At 38.2% G+C, this 18845-nt stretch overlaps 1 long non-coding RNA gene across 2 annotated transcripts; it reads right to left on the bottom strand.

Moving 5' to 3' along the window:
- Positions 1-5695: 5695 nt before the first annotated feature.
- LOC140236680 (uncharacterized) lies at positions 5696-17108 on the bottom strand. 2 transcript variants are annotated; one of them, XR_011901780.1, is made up of 5 exons: positions 16933-17108; positions 15494-15646; positions 12595-12819; positions 6346-6473; positions 5696-5830 (listed from the first exon to the last, which is right to left on the bottom strand). It is a non-coding gene; the product is annotated as an uncharacterized lncRNA (long non-coding RNA). The 2 variants fall into 2 exon arrangements; XR_011901781.1 differs by lacking the exons at positions 5696-5830; positions 6346-6473 and adding an exon at positions 9846-9914.
- Between the last annotated feature and the right edge of the window lie 1737 nt (positions 17109-18845).

Below are 18845 nucleotides of genomic sequence, written 5' to 3'. Positions count from 1 at the left end.
CACTGGATCTCATTCTTTGTGCGGGTTTCCGTTCCCTACACGCAATTCTAATAACAATAAATGATTATTTTATATAAAATGTAAAAAGAATAATCTTGTGGCATGTAGGTCATGCAAAGATGCACAATTGATAAACACAAGATGGATTTCACCAGAGAATGATTATGAGTTTATTATGTGTTAACATTTTCCACCCAGTTTTTACAAAATTAATGATATTCTATAATCCTAAATATTCTTAATTTCAGCGCTGCATCATATAATTTACATTGTGAATGGATACTTTTGTATCCGAGCGAGGGTGTTATACTGATTTATAAAAAAAAAATGTATTAGAATAAGATCGAAAAGTCCTTACGAAACGAACAATTCTTGCCGTCCCATTCGTCGGTGCAAACACAGTCGTAGTTAGTTTGTCTATTTCTCGTACACGTCCCGTTGTTCAGACAAGGATTAGGATTGCACGGCTCTACGATGTGTACAATAGGACAAAGACAGAAAATGTAAAGATGATTTCAGCAAGAGTTTACAATCTAGAGGAAAATTCCGAAGGTCCGTTAGCAACGCACATTTTTTTTTCCATTATTTGAGAAACGAACATGATTTCATTTTTGGATAAACGAACCTTCGGAATAGCGAGCCTTATTTCATAATATTTGGAATAACAAACCATCGGAATGGTGAACCTTCGGAATTCTTGCCACAAAATTGTTCGGATTAAGGAACCCTGTTTAATTTAGGATTAATGGACATCTACTAATGTTCAAGAATATGCAATTTGAATACTTTGGAATGACGAAACGTCAGAAATAACAAACCTTATTTCATTTTCAGATTAACAAACATTCGGAATATCGACCCGATAATTCATGATGAAGTTTCGTGTAACGACCACTGGCCATCAGTAAACAGTGAGATCGTAATGCTGACGATATGGCTTACAATACATAGCTTACCTATTTCGCATGTGTCGCCGAAGAATCCTGGGTTACAGAAGCATTGTTCTCCAAGTCGGAACCCGTTGTTGTTACAAAGATGTGATCTTGCTGTAAAACCCAAAACTCAAATATGTAAAGTTGGGGTTTTCTTAAGTTCACTGCTACTACTCGCTGAAATTAACAGCTAGAATAGAAAAACTGAAAGTGACTGTGAGTGAGGTTAATTCATGACGTCATTTTCCTACTTTTTGAGTGAATTGCTTATGGTCAGTAAGAGTCTTTCTGCTGTAAGGTCATGCGGACAAACACAGGCAGATGTGAAACGGATGATTACTCCCGTTCTGATTCGAAAGCTAATCATTGTTGGCTAAATTACAAAATTAGTGGTATGGCGATAAAGCGAATAAAACGGTTGGTAACGGTTGCAAAACAGGAGTCAAGAGTTGGTAAATTAACAAATAAAGTAACATTTTCGAGAACGGTTTTAGGAAAATTACCCCCTTGACAACAACCACACACCCTTCCCCTGATCCTAACCTGAAGTCTAATCTAACCCTAACCCTAACCCTAATCTTTACTGTCACCCTATGACTAATACGCCATTTTAAGCTAGAAAACAAAGTCTAACAAATATATATATATATTTTTTTTTCATCTCATCGACCCGTCGTAATTGTGTTCGGGCCGCGCGGGTCCACAGGCTACGTTTTATAGCATGCATTGCATGCTACAATATACGCACAATGTAGCTACCTTTTTGGCTCACATGCGTGCACGCGCACGAAATCCAATCAATGCATGTATATATGCACTTAGTACAGGGCTGCACACTGGCGACCAGTTATTCGCGCTAGCTTGCGCATTGGCGCTGCTCACGCACTGCCATGCCATGCAATACATGCAAAGCATGTACAGTGTAACTGCTTTTCGTTTGCTTGCGATCGGCGGTCATGCCAGAGCACGCATTTCTGGGTCATTTTACTCACGATCCGATCCCGGCTTCGCAGCAGCGTGGCAGTTGACATGTTAGAACTAATTTACTTGTGTCGATTTTTAGAAAAGTAAAAACATATTCGATATTCAGCGATACAGTAAATGGATCGGATTGCGTTCAGTTTCATTTTACACAGTCATTTCACAAATGACTATTTTCATTCGTTCAGAATGATCTCACAATGAAGATAGGCGCAAAAAGGATCACGAAATCGGCCCTTCCGTGTACTTTTTAAGAACGCATGCACAAAATGTGAAGAGATAATACTAGGGAGAAAAAAAATATCATGAAATCATCGCAGTCCCGCTTACATATTTGAGGTAGAAATCGTCCCAAAAAGGATCATGAATTCGGCCGGCCGCGTCCACCTTTCAAAAGCTCATGTACGAAATGCGAATAGATTATAGAGGAGAAAAAAAAAAAGGACACATTTGGTACGTGCATCATAAAAGATTACAGCCGAATAAAAATTCATGAAATCAACGCAATCCCGTTGAAATTTGAGGAAATGATAGGCGCAAAAAACTTTTTAAGAACGCATGCACAAAATGTGAAGAGATAATACTACGGAGAAAAAAAAATCATGAAATCATCGCAGTCGCGCTTATTTTGAGGTAGAAATCGTCCCAAAAAGGATCATGAATTCGGCCGGCCGCGTCCACCTTTCAAAAGCTTATGTACGAAATGCGAAGAGATTATAGAGGAGAGAAAAAAAAATAAAGGACACATTTGGTACGTGCATCATAAAAGATTACAGCCGAATAAAAATTCATGAAATCAACGCAATCCCGTTGAAATTTGAGGAAATGATAGGCGCAAAAAAGATCTTGAATTCAGTCCTGCATGCCGTGTTGGTTATCAAAACGCATGCACAAATGCGACGAGATTATCGGGAGAAAAATAAAAAACACATTTTTATAAAAAAGGTATACCCTTCTCGTGCGCGCATTACAAAAGATTACATCCGAAGTAATTAATGAAATCGCCACAAACCCGCTGATATTTGAGGTAGAAATAGGCGCAAAAAGGAACGTGAATTCGGCCGTGTCGTATACCTTTTAAGAACGCATGTACGAAATGGGAAGAGATTAGCGGGAGAAAAATAAAGGACACATTTTCATCCCCTTTTGGCGCTTGCATCATATAGATTACAGCCGAGTAGTAATTCATGAAAATTTCGCAATCCCGTTGAAATTTGAGTAAACAATAATAGGCGCAAAAAGAATCTCGAATCCGGCCCTGCATGCAGTGTATAGTTTTGAAAACGCATGCACAAATGCGAAGAGATTATCGGGAGAAAAATAAAGAACGCATTTTCAACCCTTCTGGTGCATGTATCACAAAAGATTACAGCCGAAATAATTAACGAAATATCGCAATCCCGCTGATATTTGATGTAGAAATAGGCGCTAAGAGGATCGTAAATTCGGCCGTGTCGTATACACATGTACACGAAATGCGAAGAGATTATAGGGAGAAAAATACAGGACACACTTTCAACCCCTTTTGGCCCGTGCATCATAAAGATTACAGGCGAATAATAATTCATAAAATCATCGCAATCCCGTTGAAGTTTGAGGAAACAATAGGCGCAAAAAGAATCATGATTTTTGGCCGTGTCGTATATCTTTTAAGAACGCATTTACGGAATGCGAAGAGATTATGGGGAGAAAAATAAAGAACGCATTTTCAACCATTCTAGCTGGTGCGTGCATCACAAAAGATTACATCCGAAGTAATTTATGAAATCGTCACAATCCCGCTGACAGTTGAGGTAGAAATAGGCGCAAAAAAGTATCATGAATTCGGCGGTGTGGTACATCTTTTAAGAACGCACTTACGAAATTCGAAGAGTTTATCGGGAAAAAAATAAAGGACGCATTTTCAACCCCTTTTGGCGCGTGCATCGTAAAATATTACAGCCGAAGTAATTTATGAAATCGTCACAATCCCGCTAATATTTGAGGTGGAAATGGGCGCAAAAAGGATTGCGAATTCGGCCCTGCATGTCGTGTACCTTTCAAGAACGCATGCACAAATGCGAAGAGATTATCGGGAGAAAAATAAAGAACCCCTTGTATCGCGTGCATCAGAAAATATCACAGCTAAAATAATTCATTAAATCATCGCAATCCAACTGACCCCCAAGAGCAGGTTACGCAGCAAGTTCGTGCGCTGATGTTTAGCAAAAGTCACAAACGCATTTGATACAATCTGATTTTGTTCATTATCATTTTACACTAATTCACAAACATTCTAATTTTTTCCTGTCTTTATTTTTAAATTTCTTGTGCAATAAATAATGCAAGTAAAAAAAAAAACAACAACATTAATCTGTAAAATGTACATGAGGGGGGGGGGGGGGTACATCCATAAAAAACAAGAAAATAAGTTTGCAAGTCATTTAATGTTTTTTATGTTGTCGTTGTTGACCGGTAAATTTTCTGTTCGGACCTGTAAAAAATGGTAAAACGGGTCATTTACCGGTCCGACAGAGACAGGTCGGACCGACAGAAAAAATGGGTTAGTGTGCAGCCCTTCACAAGATGGCTACTTTTGCAGCATCCGTTACCAGCTGCCATGGCACCAAAACTGTTTGGAGTTCAGTTGCCAGCATCTCACTGGAAGATACTTTTTTGGAGCTGTTTGCAAAATTTAACAAAGATGAACGTTATAAGTCAGTGTTTGTCAGTGAGTGTTTCTGCCTCGCGTACCGGGCCCTGGCAAGACGTAAATTTGAATGAATGTCTTGGAGTTTTGAGTGCATTGACATGGAAAAAAGGGTACCCTGTATTTGAAAAAAAGAAAAAAGAAAACAAAAAAAAAAACAAAAAAACGACCTACCGACCCTCTTGGGTTTTGACAATTAAGGGCAAACAAACAATTTTTTTTTTGGCCTTAGCTGAGATTTCTCACACAACGAAGAAGGACGTCCTGCACTAACAAACCTTAGTGAGAGCATGCCTGAAATTCAACTTACCAAATGATACAAAAGCAATTCAAAATGGTTGTGGGCGGAGACTATTAAGTTTTCAGATTTGCTCGGAAAGTTCCGAAGGGACCCCAGAGGGGCCCACATACTACAAGCTCTGTCTTTTTCGTGGTTCCCTCCATTTTTCGCACTTTAAGCAACGGTATACATGTACTTCACTTTGATCACTTCTGTTTCTTTTTCACTATACAATGTATGATTACTATAGGTCCTCATTTGTTGCACAGTCTTTTCATTTCACTATGTTCTATTTACCTTATTCTCTGTTATCAAAGGAAGTGAAACATATGTTTTGTCGAAAAATTAAATAAACTTTGAATTGAATTGAATTGAATATCTTCGGGAGACTATGAATTAAGGCCAGCTGCAGTGGTATACACTTTACTTCAAATAATTTTTTTTTTCAAATTTCTATCCATGAATTACTCACTTAGCATTACTTTCCGAACTTACATCTGACCATTTGTGCCAAATTTTACGTGAAATGTAATTGAGTAGTAAAGTGTGGATGTGAATGTGACTGTGAATGCAAATCTAATGCAAATGATATGGGTTGAATGACATATCTAACAATGTCTAATTTTCCAATATTCCGTTTAAAAGAGAGAATACATAGAATACAGACGCCCTGAAATGCTCATTTACCGTCAAATACGTAGAAGCCAGTAGGTGTTTCAAACGTTTTTATCACGGTAAATTCATTTGGCCAGTCTTGCCCGTCTAGTTGTAAGGATGCAAAGCCGCCAAGTGCCCTGTCGGTCCACATGAGAGTGCCTCTATGCCATATGAGTCCGTAGGGATGTATGCTGGAGTGGCTGCTATCCAAAAGGGTTCTGCGATCGAGTCCAAATGGATCAGAACTTTCGATTTTGCCGAGACTGCCGTCACACCAGTACAATCGGTGTCCTACGATTCGACAATGCAGAGATAGCAAAATACATAAAAGGACTTTTAGACTAGATAGTAATTAAATCTTGAAGTGCGCTAGAATAGTATATATTGCAGATGCAGTGTAAAATCTAGGTGTGAGATCTATCTCACAACACACAACTTCGCTCCGGATTAGATGCAAGGACACACAAGACAGTCATCTTGGGCCAGATGCCACTGAAAACCGTCAAGAGAAACCCAATTTGGTTAAGATAATGTTCAATATTCATTCAGCGTTTGATTCCATTAAGCTAAAAGTAAGTAGAAATGTATTTCTTTTCCCTCTCTCTTTGACAGTAGAGTGATAGCTTGATAGCAGTGAAATACAATAATATTGCATTATCAGAATTTATTATACGAAGATAGTACTACCTTAAACCTGCCTCAACGCGTCGATAACATGGATCATGTCATGATTTACTGTGTGTACATATAGTCGGAATTGAAGACTAGGTAAGAGCAACCCGATGTGACATTGCGACAATACTTACCGTCTGTGTCGCTGGTTAGACCAGATGGCGAAAAGAGGTCCGTTTCTACAATCGTCTGTCGACCATTGCCCGAGAGATCTGACATTTCGATTCTGGCCGTCGCTCCCCAGTCCGTCCAATACAGCCATCTACGAGAGGAGTCCATATTTTTTACATTGCAATTCTCCTTCCGGTTGGCAGTATCTTAAAAAGATTACATGCCATTCTAATCGTATTTCGATTTTCTACTATTTCATGCATTTTTTTTTTTAGACAAGTATTATAGAGGATTCTTAATTTAGTGATTTATTGATGTTACAGACTGCAATGCAATGTTCTTCATACAAGGGATATCATCTGAAACATCAAATGTTTTCACACCCGACTATTACCTGAATTCCCAAATCATTCTTTGTGACTATTTCCGTGTCGTCGTTATGCATATGTAATCCATGACTTGGATTTGATGACCTTTTAATTTCATACAAACCATTAAATCAAAATATCTCACTAGAACTTGACTTTCATATTAGTCATAAAACTTTATTTTACGAAAGTACATAGAACAATACATGCATGCGTTAAGCACTATGCAAAACAACCACGAATACATAATCATCATGCCCTTTACATCTTTCGATGACATTTTTCAAAACTTATCTTCAACCAACTCTTTAGATATGAAAGGTATCGTGTTGCAAAAACTTGAGAAAAAAATTATGAAATAATGTCCTGCATAGGTTTTTTTTTTCTTATTTTACATGGATGTTTCTGTAGGTGTTTGTGTTTGTGTGTGTGTATGCGTGTTCCTCTTATCTCTTCTGAAACGGAGTGCCCTTTCGTTTCCTTAGATTTACGCACGTATCCAAACATTTTCCCTTCTTGTCATTTTTACACAGGGAACTTTGCTTTTTTTTTCCAGCGTACTCAATATTCCTTAATACTTTAGTGCTATTTTAACTCGCATTAATTCGATCAAGATTTAAAAAAATGGTATAAATGTGTATATTTGTGCAGTGAGTATACGACATTCTATTCTTATATCCCTATTATTCATTATAGGCTTTCCAGGTCAATTTCGTAAAAATGTCATTTATTTTCATTCTACGTGCATTCAAATTTGTATTTTTGAAGCGGTGCAGTGACTTAATTTGGTCAAAGGATTTCACGTCTAATGCCTTCAAATGCGTTTTTAGGCGCCAAGATTAGTGGTAACTAATTCAAATTCGGATGTGAGCATTCAATTTAGTGTCTGGCCATGGAATTCCAAGTTTGTTCATTCAAATTCGTGTGATTGGCTCGATAAACACTGAAAAGCACTTTCAATTTCGTATTTAAGCAAGCGAAATTCATAATTAGCCATTCAATTTTGTAATCACGTTTAAGTATAGATAAGCAAGAGTGATTATGTCCAGCTAGTCAGTGAATGTGCCTTTGGTTTTTATCTTACATTTCATCATGATGATCAGCATTTGTTTATTTGAACATCCAGATTTCTTTTGCTTATAACATGTTACATGTAAACTTCAATATAAAATCCTTATCTCGTCATCTCATGGCTGTCTTTATCTCTAATTTACATTTCTATTTTCACTGAGATTATCAAACCATTGTTTACAATCTTCATTTGACATCTTTATCTTAATTATGATCAGCACACAGCTTTCTGATCTTCTTCTTATATACTTATTTGCATAGTCATGTGTGATCCAGCTGTAGACATTTTCAACATTCAATTTAAAATGCAGTGCAAGTAATACACTTTTTAATGGATATTGTACAAATTTAATTTGAATGCTCCTTTTATGAATTTTTTGCCCATATCCGAACTTGCATACTCGGAAAGAGCTGGCGACAGGTTGAGATGAAGTTGAATAACCATTGTCGAAAATGAATTAGAATGCGCAATTGCGAAATCGGTTGTGAAATTTGTCAATTTGAACGAAACAAAAAAGATTTTGACTGACTGTATTTTGATGCCTGAGAAAATTTGACGAAAATGAATGCTTCTAATATGAAATTGAATGACAAAACCATGAAACTGGCAAAGGTTTACAGGCACAGCTCCGTCCATTCATACATACAATGCTAAGTTTCGTTTGGATACTTCAAACGGTTCTTAACCCGTTCTGTACGGGAACCTGGTAGACCCTGTGCAAAATCTATGGGGATTTCAGAATCTCGTAAGTTACGTCGTCGATTGACGAAATGATGGTAGGACGGACAACTCGAAATCATTATGCCTCCGGCAACATTTCGCGACGGAGGTAGAAGCATACAGAACAAAACAACCACATAATTCATATTTTGTTGTATCCGGATGGTGGGTGCGCAGTGGCAAAGGGGTCAAGGATTTGGACCTACGTCGGCCTTACACAAAGTCCCAAATTTTAATCCTTTAAAGGGGACCTCCGGATGATTTTCAGACTTTTACATTTGAACAGCTATAAATCAGTTAAACTGAGTACAGAGTTTCAGAATTTATAGTGATTGGGATAAGGAATGAGAATGTTTTCAAAATTTATAACAAATTGCAATGAACAAGGATGATGACATGCCAGCCTCACCATAAGCATGATAAGAATGCATGAGTTGGGGCTCAAGGAAGCAGAACAAAAGAAGAAGGCATGCATAGATTTTTCAAAGGTGAACTTGTTGAGCAAGTGGTATTGTAATGGAATTACACTGCTACATTCATGAAATATATGAGGCTCTGATATGTCATCAACACTGTTCAGTGTAATTTGTTTAAGATTTTCAATTTATTGGTTTCTCTGCTCAAGGACCACAATAAATTCCACGAATCTATACATGGAGCTGTTGATTTATGTACTTCATGATGTGAAATTATGAAAATCGTCCGGAATGCCCCTTTAAGCAGCACATATTCTGTGACAGAATTTTTATCCACTTGGTCCTTCTTGACCAAGTTGTAGTAGATATGGGTTGGGGGGGGGGGGTCCTTCTGTGGGCCAAAGTGTAGATAAAGAACCCATCTTTGTACTTGGTCAATAAGCCACTTCGGAGTTACCTCATATGCACATGAGTACGAATGACCTTTCCTTTTTCTCAGTTGGTTAGGCACTTCACTTGTTTTCAAAGAGAAATTGAAGGAATTAACAATCTTTTGGTATTGATATTGCCAAATACCTCTTTTGCTGTCAGGTGGATGTGATGGCACCATGTAGAAGGATACTTGAATAATTACGTCATAGATGCTCATCGCGGTGAATATCAAAACCAACTTGCCCTGTTGGTACAATGACCTTTTCCTGCTCATGCGCAAGGTGGAACTCCAAAGACCCTCTGTAAGAACAGTGCTTACACTGAAGGAGCAACCGTGGGTCAATGTGTACAAATTACTATCAAATCTACTTGTGACTACGATTTTGCTTGTAATAATCATCACTATTATTTATATCTTTACCTTCTTCGCGGTAGAACTATAATGGTCCGTGGTTTATCCAAGGCCGTGTTCACAATGATCCTTCTGTTGCTCCCATTTAGATGTACGGCCCCAATCCCATCACTATTTTTATCCGTCCAGAATAACGTAAAAGATTCCCTGTCGACAAACAAGCCATCTGGCGCTACGGAATACATTGGAAAGTAATAATTTACCTGTAATAGAGTAACAGTAATAGAATTTTGACGCTCATATGTAGGAGCATGTATCTTATTTCCGCTAATTTTTGACATCCTTAGTTTAGGTTATCATCATAATTTATTAACTATATTGAATTGTACGTTTGAAAACAATAATAACTTATCGAAATTATGTATATGCTTGCTTCCCAAACTCTGTTGACGCCAATGAAAGTAATATAATTTTGATACTGAGCATTTGATTTGATTTGATTTGATTTATTGGTTCATGAATTTTCATTGCACATGCAGATACATACACATGTATAGTTGTTGGTGCCATATATTTACATAAACATTAGTTGTTAACAATGTAATTTTCTTCATTGCCTTTACAATGTACAGTATATCATATCAGCGATACAATGAAAAACTAGACTCGGAATTTGTCAACACTGACAAATTAGGTAATCCAATCTATTGGGAAATCAGTGACTTGAGTCCTGATCCCAATAGGCATGACCATACAGGTTTCATCTGTGTTGAGGGGACATTGGCCATGTGATGTTTGGAGTCTCATTTAGAAAAGGGAGTCAGACCTGCCATCTTTGGTACCGAATTCCGTATACACTAACGAAGATACAGAATGAAGTATATTTGACCTTTGACCCCATTTTGCACAGACAAGATGGCATCTGAGCAAAAAGTGGTTATTTTGTGAAATGATTCTTGTAACATGGTCTTTGCGTGTGCAAAATATGGGAAAGATAAGACATGTATTCACCAAGATACAGGATGAAACATTTATGACCTTTGACGGTCATTTACATACCCAAGATGGTGTCCGATCAAGTAGTTGTTATTTTATGAAATAATATACGTGACATGAACCAAGGGTATTTTACGATAGCCCAAGTCTCAGCTACAACATATTAAAATCTGGGAGAAATTCATCGAAGCATAAGTGAGCTAGTGCTCGATAAAGATAGTCATGTCAATTTTCATTTCCAGAAAAAATGCACTCCCATAGAGATTAAACGCAAACTGGTCAAATTTGACAAGATTACTTTCAATCCATTTTAACGAGGTGATGCCGTCATCCAACTAAAATTTTGTTGTAGAATAATGAAAGAGCATTTAATAAGCTACAACATACTGAAATCTGGGTGAAAATCGGCAAAGGATAAGTGAGATACGCTCGAATGAACTTGAAATTTGATGACGTCATTTTGAAAATTTACTTGTTTTATTTTATTAAGCAATTCGATATCTTTTAATCATTTTTCCCGCAGTGCCAACCCATGAAATGATATGTACTACTCATCAGCTTTCAGAATACGTAAAGAAAATGAGGGGTCACCATCCATCCTGGCGAGTAAAATCGGATTTAAAATTGGCGTTTTTTTTTTTTGTTTTTTTTTTGGCATAGTTGCACTGTATATCGCAATTGACGCGCGCGCGAAAATTCAACTTTGACGGGGCCGTATGACGTCATATTGAGTTGAATTGACTTGAAACTTGGTAGAAATATTCCCTGACATTTCAGACATAAGATGCAAGTAAAAAAACGGGAAATCTCTATTGCATATGAGCTGTGCGTGCGTATATGTGCGCGCGCGTACGCGTCCGTCCAATTTTTTCAATTTTTCAAAAAATGCTCCAAATGGTCTGAAACGTGTGTGAAAAAAATTTGAGCTCGATTGGAGCATGTAAATATTTCAACGCGTGCGTACGCGCTCGTTTTAAGGGTAAAGATGAATTTTGAGAATATGAGTAAAATGCCCTTGACTTGAAATATATGTGACGTAAATTTCATTGAAAAATTTCATTCCATTAATGAGATATGAATGAAAATGTGTTTTCCTATAATGACGTCATAGTGACGTCACGGTCGATTGATCACTATGATTTTATTAGATCTGTCGTCTTTGGGACATGATACATTTATGGTATAATTTTGAAATTGATAGGCGGAGGACTTTCTGAGCTAACCTCTGCACAACTTTTGAGGAGAAATAAAGAAAGAAGAACAAAGAATCAGTACAGATATAGAAGGTGATCCGAGAGGATACTCGGATCACCTAATAAAGTAGGGCTACAGCTTAAGCGTAGCTTGAATTGCATGCAGCCCTCGTACATAATACATAGCATGTAAGAAAAATAGGAGGGAGGGATGACTTGCAGAGAGATAGGATAGAATGGGAAAGGAAGAGTTGGATCACCTGGATCACTGATCAATAAAGCATGGCGAAGTATTTTCTCGACGAAGTGCAGGACGGGTGAACAGTTACAGGTCATGGTCGATAACATAATATTGCGTAATAATTTAAGACAGGTTACGGCGATATTTTCACGAAGGAATTTCATATTTAATACAATTAAAATGTCATAATAAGATCACTGATATCCAGAGAGTAACATTTTTTTCATAGCTCTCGTAAAAGAGTAAGTATATAATTTAAAGTTCGAATTTCAGAAGGGAGAGAGTTCCAAATATCTGGTTCGGAGTGTCTGATAGATTTCAGAGCCATCAGCGTTTTAACATTATGTAAATGAAATTTACACGGAGCATGTATCTGATTTCTGCGAAAGTCTGATATTCCTAGTTTAGGTTATCATCATATTAAGTATATAAGATCGTTCTTTTGAAAACAGTGGTAACGTATAGTGGTGTTATATGCTTACTTTCCAAATTATCCACAATGACGCGTTGATTGGTCCCGTTTATTGACCCTGCGCTGATAGTACCTGCCTGAACGTCGGACCAGTAGACTAAACCTTCCACCGGATCGAAACCAACGGCTAGGGGACTTTGCACGCCAGCGAAAGGTAGCTCCGTGAACGTCAAGTTGGCAAAGTTTGCCATGTATAAGGCACCAGCAGCATGGTCAGCAATGAGCAGTAACGAATCTAAAATGGGTCATATCATTATTCTGATATACATTGTTATTTTGCTGTTTTGTTTGGAGGGGAGGGATTGGGTGGCTGTTAATGATAACAAGAGAAACTATAAGTCATTTACGATTCATAATTATGTGCATGCTCGTCGATGAAATGCACGATATGAATTTGCATGCATTATGCAAATACATAATAAGTACATTATTCATATATATGTGAACTAATACACATACACTTATACACGTGTTATATGCATGTACCGGGTATGTATAAGCAGGGTGGACATTAGTCATGGATCTCTGGCTTGGGGTCGCTTAGGATAATGTCGGGCCATCAAACCTTTACCGAGCTTTGTATTTCGGTGGCCCGATCAGTGAGCTGAAATTCATTTTATGTTAACATTTGCCTTTATGTCAGGCCACAACATTTCTTTTTTTAGTCCATCGAAATGCAAAATGCAAAAATCTTCAATACAGATAAAAAGTTATTGTCTACCACTGTGTATTCGTGTATGTCAATATCATGGGGTGCGTTCGTTGACCACATATCTCAGATATGTGGTCCGAATTGATGAAAGCGATAAAATCTTGAACTATGGACATTGAACCGTGGTCTACTTATCTCTATGAGTGCGTTTGAGCGCTCCCCTAAAAAGTATTTAACTGTATACCCGTGCCAGAGGAATGCTCGCACATCCCCCTAGTGTAACGTATCATCTGTTGTATCATACGTACCATATGCAGAGCCAAAAGCGTACCACTTCCACATGATTGTGTTCCACATGCGTACCATTATACCACAAGTTGGAATAGAGGAATGTGTATACTACCCACTACATCGTAGTGCAAAGAGTTGATTCTCTTTAGACAAGCGCGCCGGGTACATGGCCATGAACATTGCCACAAAACTTGTGATCCCTCTGACTCGGTGAGGTACGCTTTCTAGGGCTTCACAGAGTGCTCGAACGCTCCCAGTCTGGCACGGTATGGTTTCGTTCGATCAAGGAGGTTTGAGAAATGGAGTAACAACTTTCTCATTCCCTTTGATCCCAGGTTTCATGCCGCCACTCAGAAATATTTGAAGTATGTGCTAAACTGGAGCTGCTTCACAGATAGGAAGACAATATTGATTCATGTGGCATTGCATCATAACTCGTCACTCTCAAAGGAAGATATGTCTTTATGATGGTAATTGCTTTTCGCCGTCCCTTCTTAGAAAACAAGCGGCACATTAATAGTACAGGCACGGGGATGTGCGAATAAAAATTGTACAAAAATTGATGAAATGAAAATCAAAATTACTCGTTGTTACTTGACTTTACACTAATCTAACATATAAATGAATAAAGAACTATACTCGAAAATTATACCATATCAGCTTCATTTGTCCTAAGCGATCGGAAAGATGATAAAATCGGCTTTGTGGTGAGAGCACAGTTTCAAATATTTTCACGACATACAGCTCAGGTTTACATTTTTGCACATAATCTTGGACGGGATTTACTTTTGTTTCATGTGCTTTATCATTAAGAGAACATTCATTCTATTTGACAAATAAACAAGCAGAATATAGACGATATAATGTTAGAGTTAAAATGAATCTTCAGATTGCTCAAAAAGACACCGGCATTGAACCCTGATCATCAAAGGCACAAGTGCACCTGTGGGATTCTTTTGTGCATCAATAGAAAAATTTCAGCTGTTTGAATAATTACAGCCAGTTGGAACTCCATCTCTTAAACCTCCTTGGTTCGATGCGGATCGCTTTTGAGTGCTCGAACGCGGCCTTATGTTCACATTAGTAATGCATGATATCATGATTTATGATGTATGTGCTGATCGAGACAGGCTTTGATTCAATGTATCTCTGATCATGGACGTAATACACATGGACATTCATCGTATCGTTAATTAATTCATGCACCCGTACATCTCAAAAGCGCCACAAAGACATTTTTAGCATGCTTCACTGCTTTGATCCAATGATCGTCACCGCCAGCAAGCCGGGAGAAGAACAAGACGGAGATTCGAGAAATCTAAAACTATATGCGCAGAAGAAAATAACTCACAAAATCAAGTAAAGTGAATGTGCAGTTGTGGTGTATGTTAGGAAATCATACCTCAAACAATTTCGCTTGGGAGAAGCAGGCAGTTTTTCAAAGAAAGCTAACATTTTGGCAGAATGATTGTCATTTGTGATCTCAATATTTCACTTTTCTCCAGCTTATTCCAGAGCAAAAAGGGACGGTAATTGTAGAGAACAGATATATCTTGCCATTAGGCAAGGTCTTGTGCGTGTGCGAAAATGTGCGAATCAGCAATTACCCATCTTTTGACACAAAATTTGTAATGATCTCAGGTTTGCTGCTCCCTTATGTGTTTATTCAAAGACATTTACGTCTGAAAAAAAGGCACCTCAGCGAAACAAGACTGAAATGAGGGAAACGATTCTTTTGTTAGTGACGATACATGATTACACAATCGTTATTGTCAAGACACCTGAATGTACTCATTAAGATGCACATAATCAGGTGTCGGTGACGATCATTACATCAAAGAAAGACTGCCGTGAATAGTCCATGTTATATTAGGTCCATGCTCTGATGCAATACTTCAGGCAATGAAGTGATATATAGCAGATTCATTACCGTTGACTACATTGTATGCTGTCATTCTTACTATACCTGGCCTATCAAGGTCACAGTCATCCTCGTCTTCCCCTGAGGGACAGTCTTGAACACCATCACATTTCCATGACAACGGGAGACAGATATGGCTATGACACGGATACTCGTCCCCTAAACATGCTTCTCCTGTAGAACGATTGTATGCTTTACCTGCATCACACGCACGCACGCGCACACACACACACACACAAACAAACAAACAAACAAAGAAACAGTTTGATGAACATTGTTTTCACTTCATCATCTTAAACTGATTTCCATATACATTTTGTGTATGGGTGCGTGTAATCAATTGCAATACAGATCCTCTGCAAATAACAACAATGAGCAACAAATGATATTTTGATGTGGGAAGTTGTGTGTAATTTTAGGGAGATTATGAAAGTGAATATTCCATAAAATCCTCGCTTCAAAATAATGCTCATATCTGTATCCTCCACGGGCACGGCAATTCGCCCTCAACTACTCTCTGTAACGGCAAAATGCATGGAATTGCAATCCCGGATGGAGCCGATGCTAATACGGAAATTCCGATGTCTTTTATAATGCTACGTTTATGCCATGTTCCAGCGCATCTCCGTTTGCCCGAAACGTTGTGCGCCGTGGGTAGGAGAGGTATTCTCCTCCCCTCCCTCTTTAATCTAATCTTATTCATTCCAGTCCTCGCTGCAGTGAACATTTTAGCAATCAGGACCATTCTCACGGTGTCTGGCCAAACTAATCTATTACTCTTTTTTTTCCTCGTCGGCGTACCGCTATGGACCGCGCCTCCAAGTTTTGTAACGGGCGTATTACGAGCTGTCACGGTTTGCCGCGGTCACCCCGTTTTATTACGGCTTACTGGATTTCGCGACAGCACCTTGACTGCCGTGGCATATTTTTTGACAGTTTAATGATCTGACACGGCATCCACGGCAATCATGGCCTGTCACGTTTACCCATCACGTTCCCTCGCGTTGTCTAACGTCAATCCTTTATTTTCCACGGTGGCCTGAAACAGGATTGCATATGAGCAACATGCATTCACCATGCACTGAAAAGGGCTACGGCATATAACAGGGCCTGATGCGCTTGCAGCCCTTTTAATAACGGCAGTAGTGATGACAATAAATTTTCATAAATTGTATTGGATATTAAAAACATTCTTTTGAGGAAGATGTATCCATATTTTCTCTATTCTTTTTCTTTTATTGTAGATAGGAGATCATTATCAAGACACCTCCAAAAGACTCAATAGTTCATTTCAGTATAGCATGTTGTATAGCTGCAAGGGATACTAATTCATCAAGTATATGTAATACACATTTACTATACTACAGAAAGATGATACTTATGACAATTATCATGGACATTGAAAAGTTATTGCAAACATTAGCACTTACGCACACATATGCCACTTATACGCACATATAAATGTATAAGGCTGTTAATCTTACCAGGGTATATGTGTAAACTTCTTGGATTGCTGAACAAATTTCTCCCTGTGATTGCTGTTGAGAGACCTCTTCGTTCGTCCAGATATCCGAAGCAATTTCCTACTGTGTCTGTCCACACAGGTAGTCCCTTGTACCAGGACACAGAACGCAGTTGGTGTGTATCGTCTGAGGCTAGGATCTCGTCACAGTGAAGACTTGTGCCATTAAGAATGCAGGACCTGAGAACGTTGGCAGTGTTATCGGCGATAAGTAGCTTATTTCCTGGAAGGAAATCATTTTCGATTAAGGATTAGTATTTAACATCTGAAGAAATATGCCCCACGCCCTGCTTTTAACACAGTCTTGAAGCATGTGTTAGTTATAATTATGCAGATATTGACTGCTTTTCGGGGAAATTATTGCTACTATTGCCCCAAACTGATTTTGACTGCAGTTATTTAGGGTATTGTTGACACTTTGTCCCTCTGAATCTAAACTTCATGCTAAGAGGAGCTTGCTTTACGGAGCATAGCATGGAGTTAAGGTTTAAGTTTTATGTTCCACGTTCAGTTTATTCAAAATCAAACATAACACAATAACAAGATCACAAGAATTAACAAATATACAAAAATGTACAGGAGTTTAACGTGAATGGTTTTCGGGCTCCTCATAAGAGAAGCAAAGATTGTGAGTGCGGCCCAATTCAATGTACAAGTAAGTTGGGACTCAGTGGGGCACATCAATGGGCAACAGTCAATTATGTCAAGTGACAAGAAGATCACTATATGTCATAGCATTAATCAATGTATTGGATCAGTCGCTGAGACCACCGACTGCAGAGCGAACTGCCACGCAAGTTCACACACCAAACATCAACATGGCACGTGTAAATCAGAACAAACCATTATCTGAAAAAGGTCTTCGTCATGGAAAATGAAGACCATAGCAAAACATACACACACACACACACACACACACACACACACACACACACACACACATCCACACATCCACACATCCGCACATCCACATCACACAGAACACACAGGACTAAAGAGGCTTCGTTCCATCGGGTGACCGCGTTACCCGACCTTTCGTGAATAACAAGCCCTAATATACGAAGGATTGGGTAAGGTCAGGTAAAATAATCACAGTTTAATACAGATTGGCCTTAACATAAGGCTGACCATTTAACGCGAGTATATAAAAAAAAAAAAAAAAAAAAAAAAAAAAACTTCAAGTGACAAAGTTTCGATTGAATTAGGAACGGCGAATCCGGTGAATAAATCAAAGCAAAAGACATCAAATAAATACAAGAATAATACGAATATCAATGGCAATAGAATTGACAAAAACAACTTTCTTTGTATGAATATAAAGAATTTAGCATAAACGTAATTTATGACTGAATAAAACAATTAGGATGGAAAAAATGCTGCACAGAATAAATGGAAAATTTTTGGTGCACTTCCGATCAAACCGGCAAATCTAAGAATTTATAGGCCTATTATTGGCCTACACACACAAACAGCTGGACACATACACGCACACACACATGAACACGCACACGCACTTGCACACACACACACACACACACACACACACACACACAAACACACAATATCTCTCTTTTTCCCATCATCCCTTGGATTCAATATCCATGATGTTAATAGTTATTAAAGCATTCCTTGTTTCCATGGTTTCTGTTAAAGAGAGTAAATAATTCAGAGTGAGAGAATAGATGTGAAGTATTTCCTTTTTAAAAAAAATCTCGATATCGTACTCAGTTAAATGATAGTTAACTCAAAGTTGTTCACGGACAGACGAAGAAACAATACCGAATAGTGACATATGACGTCTGAATTCACCTTAGGAATCTATGATCATTCATTTCCAAAGGTTGCATTTTGCACAATGTTCAAAACATTCAAAGC

Source organism: Diadema setosum, chromosome 13 (assembly GCF_964275005.1).
Source record: "Diadema setosum chromosome 13, eeDiaSeto1, whole genome shotgun sequence".
NCBI lineage: Eukaryota > Metazoa > Echinodermata > Echinoidea > Diadematoida > Diadematidae > Diadema > Diadema setosum.
This window is presented reverse-complemented; position numbering and strand designations above follow the sequence as displayed.